At 45.4% G+C, this 6,714-nt stretch overlaps 1 long non-coding RNA gene across 1 annotated transcript in view; it reads left to right on the top strand.

Moving 5' to 3' along the window:
• The first annotated feature begins 369 nt into the window (after positions 1 to 369).
• Positions 370 to 6,714, top strand: part of LOC107117390 — a 15,105-nt gene continuing 8,760 nt past the window's right edge. Inside the window, exon 1 of the long non-coding RNA XR_001482736.1 lies at positions 370 to 767. This is a non-coding gene — a long non-coding RNA (uncharacterized LOC107117390). The remainder of the gene's footprint in view (positions 768 to 6,714) is intronic.

The raw sequence follows: 6,714 nt of genomic DNA, 5'->3' as shown, positions 1-6,714 counted from the left end.
ATTAAAATGGTTAGGGTGGACAAGCCCTGTAAAATGGTATGGAAGAAACTGACACATCGGGAATGCCAGCAACGAACAAATGGGCACAGCAATGGCACACAAACACATCCAGGGAAAAGGCACACTTGTACAGCCCTAGGGAACAGACCTCAGGACTGCATGTGGAGCTTGGTATCAATTACAGAATCAGAGGTGATTTAGTGTAGTGGTTAGAATACTTGGTCAGGGGGGCTAGAGTTCAAATTCTTATGCAGTCATGCAAGTGGCTGAGATAAGTCCCCCCCCCCGCCTAAGATTGTTATAAGAATAAAATAGGTGCAGGACTGCATTTGCTGTGCTTAGCTCCTTAGAGGAAGGGTAGAATGAAAATACAGCAATTAAAAACTGGAAAGATCTTAAGGACTATTTGGAAAAAAATTGGGATGTAAGGGATGGTTTATTTAGACGCCCTAGGGGTCTCTGGGCAGTTAACAGGGGAGTTCTAAGAACTATTTCTCTCCTAACTAAGGCCACATGATATGGGGTGGGGGTTCCTACTAGCACCCTATGTGGTGGGCCCGCTGTGTGTCTCATTTCTGGCTCGGCTTTCCTTCTCCCGGCGGTCTCTTGCATCTTCCCTGGGCCGGCTGCTTCCTTGGTGGGACTGTTCCTGGCGCCCGTCTCCATGTCTTGCTTCGGCCTCGGCTCTGTCCTGAATGGTTCCGCTGCGCCCACAATGCACGTCATCGTGCGCCGCCTCAGTCTCCACCGCAGTCGTCTGCTGCCAGGTATCGCTCTGCCTTGTTCTCGCTTTTTCACTGCGCCGCGCCGTCTAGGCTCCACCGCATCCACCGCCATTGGTGCTCTCGCCGTGATGTTCTTGCCGCTGCTACCACCACATACCTCACTGAGGAGGAGGGTGCCCCCCACCCTTATAAGGGTGGGTACCCATTTGCCTACTCGCTTGGTTTTATTTGCTTTCAGGCCGCTGGGTGGGCGGGAGCTGGGACTCGGGCCAGGCGCTCACCCTGGCCGCAGTGGATTCTCGAACAGCCATAGTGGCTGTCTCTAGATGTTACTGGCAGGCGTTTAACCGCCTGCGCCACCGCTCCCGCTTTGACAATTATCGAAGGCAATAGATATTAAAAATAGACTAAGATGTATTACTTAAATATAGATATGTGTAATTAAACAGAAAAAGGGTGGAGGAAGAAGACCTAAGAATTGAACAGGAAGCTGGAGCTCTGTGGGAAGCCACGCGGGGGGGGGGAAGGGTGGAGGGTATGATGGATTAAGGTAAAAGTTGTGATCTATATTTGACTATGTTTATTATATCCTAATAAAAATGGTTTAAAAAAAGAAAAGGAAATCCAGCAATTAAAAGAAACTAATAACCCCAAGGATCTTTTTTAAAACATCAGTTTCTAGTCATTGTACCAGAATCCTGAATGAAGACACGATACACCAGGGGGTATGGGTTAAACTAGGTTTTTATTTGGCAGAGGGGACTGCATTTTTGTGGTCTGTATGATCTCGATATAATAAACCCAAAGACCAATTAGGGTGCTTACAGATGGCTTATTACGGCAAAGACTCGGACAACGAGATACCAAGAAACAGTGGCATTGCAAACACAGCAAGCTAATATTGGATCCAAGAGAAATAAGAGACCCTGTAACGCAAACACTGTCTCATTGAACAGGAATATCACTGAGTGGATTAACAGTATCGTCTAGCTGATGGAGTATAGATTGTGTAAAGGCTGGCTGTTGCAGTATGTGCTGCAGTTTGACCAGTTACTTCACCTACTATATATGCTTTCGGGTTTCTGCTGCTACAGATCTCTGTGTTTCCAAAATTGCCTATTACTGCTGCACAGATGGGCTCATCTTCAACAACCTTTCCTGTGATGGGGTTGAATGTTTTCAGGGTGCAGCAGTAACATCTGTGCTCAATAGCACAGAGTTGCTTTGGCAAATTAACTGGCATTGACCAATCAATTCAGCTGTAGAGATGCTTCCTGGAAGAAATAGTGGCTTTTTGTGGATTCTTTTTCAGGTAGGCAGAAGTTTGTTCTCTGAGAAGGACTTGCTAAAGTTCATAATACTTATTATTTGGAACACCTAAGGAAGTAGCCTCAGGGTAGGTGGGAGGGACCCACAGCCCTAGGGACTAAGCCTAGATGTTTTTATCCACAATTTGTATGTAGAATCTGAACTCACTGAATCATAGACCTATATAACCCTTCTATCCAGAATACCTGTAGCTGGTGGAGTTAATAAAAAAAATCAAGGATGCTCATTCATCTGGTTCAGCTCACAGTCAGCCACATTCCAGTTAGCATAACTGAAAGATCAATGAACCATTCACCTGAATGTTTTCTATATTTTTCATCATAAAAAGGGGGAATTGTGCATGTCCACATCCTTCTCTCCCACAGCTTTCCAATATACCCCCCTCCACCATTTCCATGTCTGCTGTTTGCCACATTTTTCAATGCACAAAATGTATATATTTCACTGATGGTCATGTAGAATTGTGTTTCCCTGTCTCTCTTATTTCCTCATTGATCATTCATGCCAAAGGGACATGAACTATCAGGATCTGGATCAATTTGCACATGCACATGCACATTCTTACACTGCCACATGGGAATTGTAGGGGGGTTTTTACACCCTTCCCCATACTCCAAATCCCTATTAAAACTTGTTTGATTTACAAAATAGGTGTTTTGGAGTTGCACAGATTGTTTTCCCAATGGTGTGGGATTCAAATCAGAAATAATTGAATAATATTCTTCTACCGCTTCATGGGAGTTGTAATTTTTGTTTGTTTTTGTCTTTTTGGATGGAGGCGAAAGACATATAGCACCCTTGGCAGTTATCTTACTGAACAAGACAAGAATGCTAGGAAACGTTGAAGGCAGCAGGAAAAGAAGACCCAACATGAGATGGATTGACTCAGTCAGCCATCTTTTAAAGGACTGAGAGGAGTGAGCTGATTATCTTTCCACCAATATCATCAGCCTGACATCAGACACATTTACATTTGAAGAGGCCACTCATTTCCTATCATTAATGGGTGATCCAAGACCCAGTATTAGAGTATGATTATAGTGATTCTTATTTATAGTAGGCAGCACTTTAAATGCACATTCTGCTTTACGGGGGGTGGGGGGGGTGGAATCCCTGCCTTGAGAACATAAGAAGAGGTCTACTGGATCAGACCAATAGTCCATCTACTTCAGCACCCTATCACACCCAGGGGCCACTCAGTTCCTCTGGGGGGCCAACAATAGGGCACAGACTATTTTCAGTGGGGGTCACTGGGGGCATGATGTCATGTAAATAATAAATACAATAAAAATAGAAGAGCCCCCCCACCTGGTGGCAGTGAAGGGGGGAATGCCAGCTGAATGCAGCTCCCCCCTTCTTTCCTTCCAGTCCCTCCCCAGCTTAGCCTTTACCCTCCCCCTGGGAAGGCAGAGCGGAGCACCCACCATGGCTTCTGTGTGCTGACCCAGCAGAAGGAGTGGTGGCAGCAGGATCAGGCAGCTGCCTATTGGGTTCAACTTCATTCTCCTGGCTGAGAAGCTGTTGTGCAGCCAGGGGGAGACTGGCTGGACTGCATGGGGCTGGGCTGCCTGTCCCCTCCCCCCTCATGCCTCTCCTCAGGCAGGCAGCAGGCAAGCCAGGGATGGCCAGCTGGCTCTCTCCTCTGCTGCTCTGTGCGTCGCCCGCTCCTGGGGACTGGGACAGGGGTGTGTGGGAATTGGCTGTGGGGCACACTGGAATTTAGGAGGGGGCTGTACCCGATATGCCCTGTGTTAGCTACAGTCCTGATAGGGCATAGAATTTGAGGCCTTCCCCTGATGTTGCCTTCCAGCACTGATATCCAGAGGTTCCTCCATGAATCTATCTCATCCCCCCTTTTAAAGCTGTCTATGCCTGTGTCCATCACTTCATCCTCTGGCAGCGATCCTCTGAAGACCCTGCATTCTAAAATCAGATGTGGGGGAAATAACACAGAGTGGGGAGAAACATGGAGACATTGAAAAAAAATGGGAAGAATTTTTCCTGTGTTCCAGTTTCACAAGCTTAGCCTTAGTTGTAGTAGAGGAAGAGAAGACCAAGGTGTTTTTTCTTCATGGGAAAAAAGTGTGGTTTTAGGATAGATTGGAATGAAGCAGAATCAAGCAGGTATTCTGAAAGACTTCGAGGCATAAAGTACAGCAAGGGAGACAGTCTGTTTCCAGGCAGGATGGACACAGATTATTCATGAAAGACAATTCTTGGTTTCCACTGGCATCACAGAGGCCAAGCGTTTGTTTATCTCTACTCATAAGACAGGTTCTTCATTCATAACTGAATGACTGAGGGCTGCTGGATTTAGCCTTATCAGTTAAAGGTGTTGAGAATTACTTTTTCTCTCTCAGGGAAGAAATGATTCTTCTCCAAGCAGCAAAATCCGTAAGACACGCAGTGTGATGCGACTGTAAACTAGACCAAACTTTCCAAGAAGGCAGGAGATGGGGGGGGGAGTTATCTCTGGAGAAACAATTATTTCCCCTACCAAAGAGAAAAAATTGCCACAGATTATCTGGGGTAATTGGTTTATCCCAATAAAAAATAGCAGAAATCAAAAGCCATTGACAAATATGAGGTTACAGGTCATTAATGGTGCAAATTATGAGTTTAGCATCCAGACAGTACAATCTCTTTGAGTCCATTGATAACTACCCTAGTCTGTTAATCAGACCCAAGATGTCAGTTCTTCCACTGTTTTGTTTGTGAGTGTCAAATTTAAGAGCCTCTCTAGGGGAAGAAATAGTAGTCCTCAACTCCCACCATTGCTGGAAATATATGATATGGATGTAAGAACATAAAGAATGCCTGCTGAATCAGAACAAAGTTCTATCTATCTCAGCATCCTGACTTCATTAATAGTTAAACCCAACGTTTCCAGGTGTCAAGTAGAGCATGGAGGCAACAGCCCATCTTCCTGCCTGCCTCCAGCAACTGGTATTCAGAGATACACTGCCCTGAACTGAATGGCTCCATTTAAATATTGTGGCTTATAGCCCCTGAAGGATGTATCCTGATTGAATTTGTTTTTCAAACCATCTAAAAACCAGTAGCTGTCATCACAGCTTGTGTCAGTGAATTCCATAAGTCAGTTGTGCATTATGTGAAAAAATCCCTCCTCTGTCCTGAATCTTTTGTCAACCAGTTTAATTCGATATTCCTCAAGTGCTATGCTAAATTACAAGTCTCTTATTTTCTCCTGTCACAACATGGTGAGTTTCAGCATTAGGCATCTCCACTGGGACCTCTATGGAAGGCCTTCTAGTGTTGTCTGGTATCACGGGGTTTTAATTAGGAGGTCAGGTATAGATGGCTGTCTGCACCCCTACAGAAGCAGCCTGGAAAGAGGATTACAAACAGTTAAGTCAAGAGACTCCCTAAACAACTGACAATCCTCCTGGCTTGGCTAATCAGGTGTGACTCAAGGGCCAATCCAATGCCTCCTGGAAGTATAAAATTTCAAGCAAGTCGACTTCCTCAGTTTGGACAGCTCATGGCTGAGGGAAGCAAGGTTTTCTCTCTGTTCCATGGACTATTGGCCATGAACTAGTCTTGCCAGTTTCTGGCCTACCTATTCTTCACTTCAGACTACCACTTCTTAGTTACCTGTCTGTCCTCACACATAGTCCCAGAAAGAAGCTGTGGCAATGGTGCTTCCCAGAATGCCTTCAGGCAGACATGTGTGTCTGTGGTAGACTTCTATAACTTCTACCATAGAGATTTTGCTCAAACACCAGAGCATCCAAACTTTACCAGTAATATGATGACATCACATCCGATGTGTGCCAGAAGTGATGTTGCCGCATCACCAGTGATGCAGGCCTAGGCCTAGTTTTTTTCTGCCAGTAAGTCCCACCTCCAGCCACCAGTTGCCAGGGGATACCTATCTCCATATGTCCCTCACAGAGCATTGTACTCAAGTGATCAACATCTCCTGGTTGTCCCTGATGTCTGGCTCACCTTGATTAGGGCCAGGGCTTTTTCTGCCCTGGCCCCAGCCTGGTAGAACAAGTTCCCACTTGAGAGCCCTGCAGGATTTGTTACAATTCCACAGGGCCTGCAAGACGGAGCTGTTCCGCCAGACCTTTGGATGAGGCAGCGGACTTTCAAATCTATCTCGGCCTCCCCTGCTGACAATGCTGGCCAAATGGATCCAGCTCAAACTGAGCATCGCTGTCAAGGCAAATCCACCCTGTTTGTGTTTGATTTGTGTTTTATGAGAAATATGGTTTTAACTAATTATATTGTTACTTTGTGATTTCTAACCCTCCCTGAGCCTGCTTTGTGAGCTACTGGCATTAAAGTTGTGAGTGAGCGATTTGGCTACAGCATCAGTTAGCTTGCTCTGGAGCCATCATTCCTGAGCGAAGACAAAAATGTGTGAGCCGGAGGCTAAAAAACTGTGAGCTAGCTCACACTAACTCAGCTTAGAGGGAACACTGGACATGGGGTAGTGCTAGGAATGACCCAAAAATCTATGGTGTTGGTAACCCTTGTGTGTGTGGGTATTTAAAATATTTTACCTTGCTGATTGATTATACATATTTGATGTCATTTACAGAAATCAAAATTAAACCCTCTAAAACTTACTAAAAACCAGGCCCAGCCAGCAGGCAGTAAGAAAAAAGCATCAAAATCCAATTAAAGTTTA

Source organism: Gekko japonicus, unplaced genomic scaffold (assembly GCF_001447785.1).
Source record: "Gekko japonicus isolate JY-2015 unplaced genomic scaffold, Gekko_japonicus_V1.1 scaffold733, whole genome shotgun sequence".
NCBI lineage: Eukaryota > Metazoa > Chordata > Lepidosauria > Squamata > Gekkonidae > Gekko > Gekko japonicus.
The sequence above is the reverse complement of the archived record's forward strand: the minus strand, read 5'-3'. Positions and strand labels throughout refer to the sequence as shown.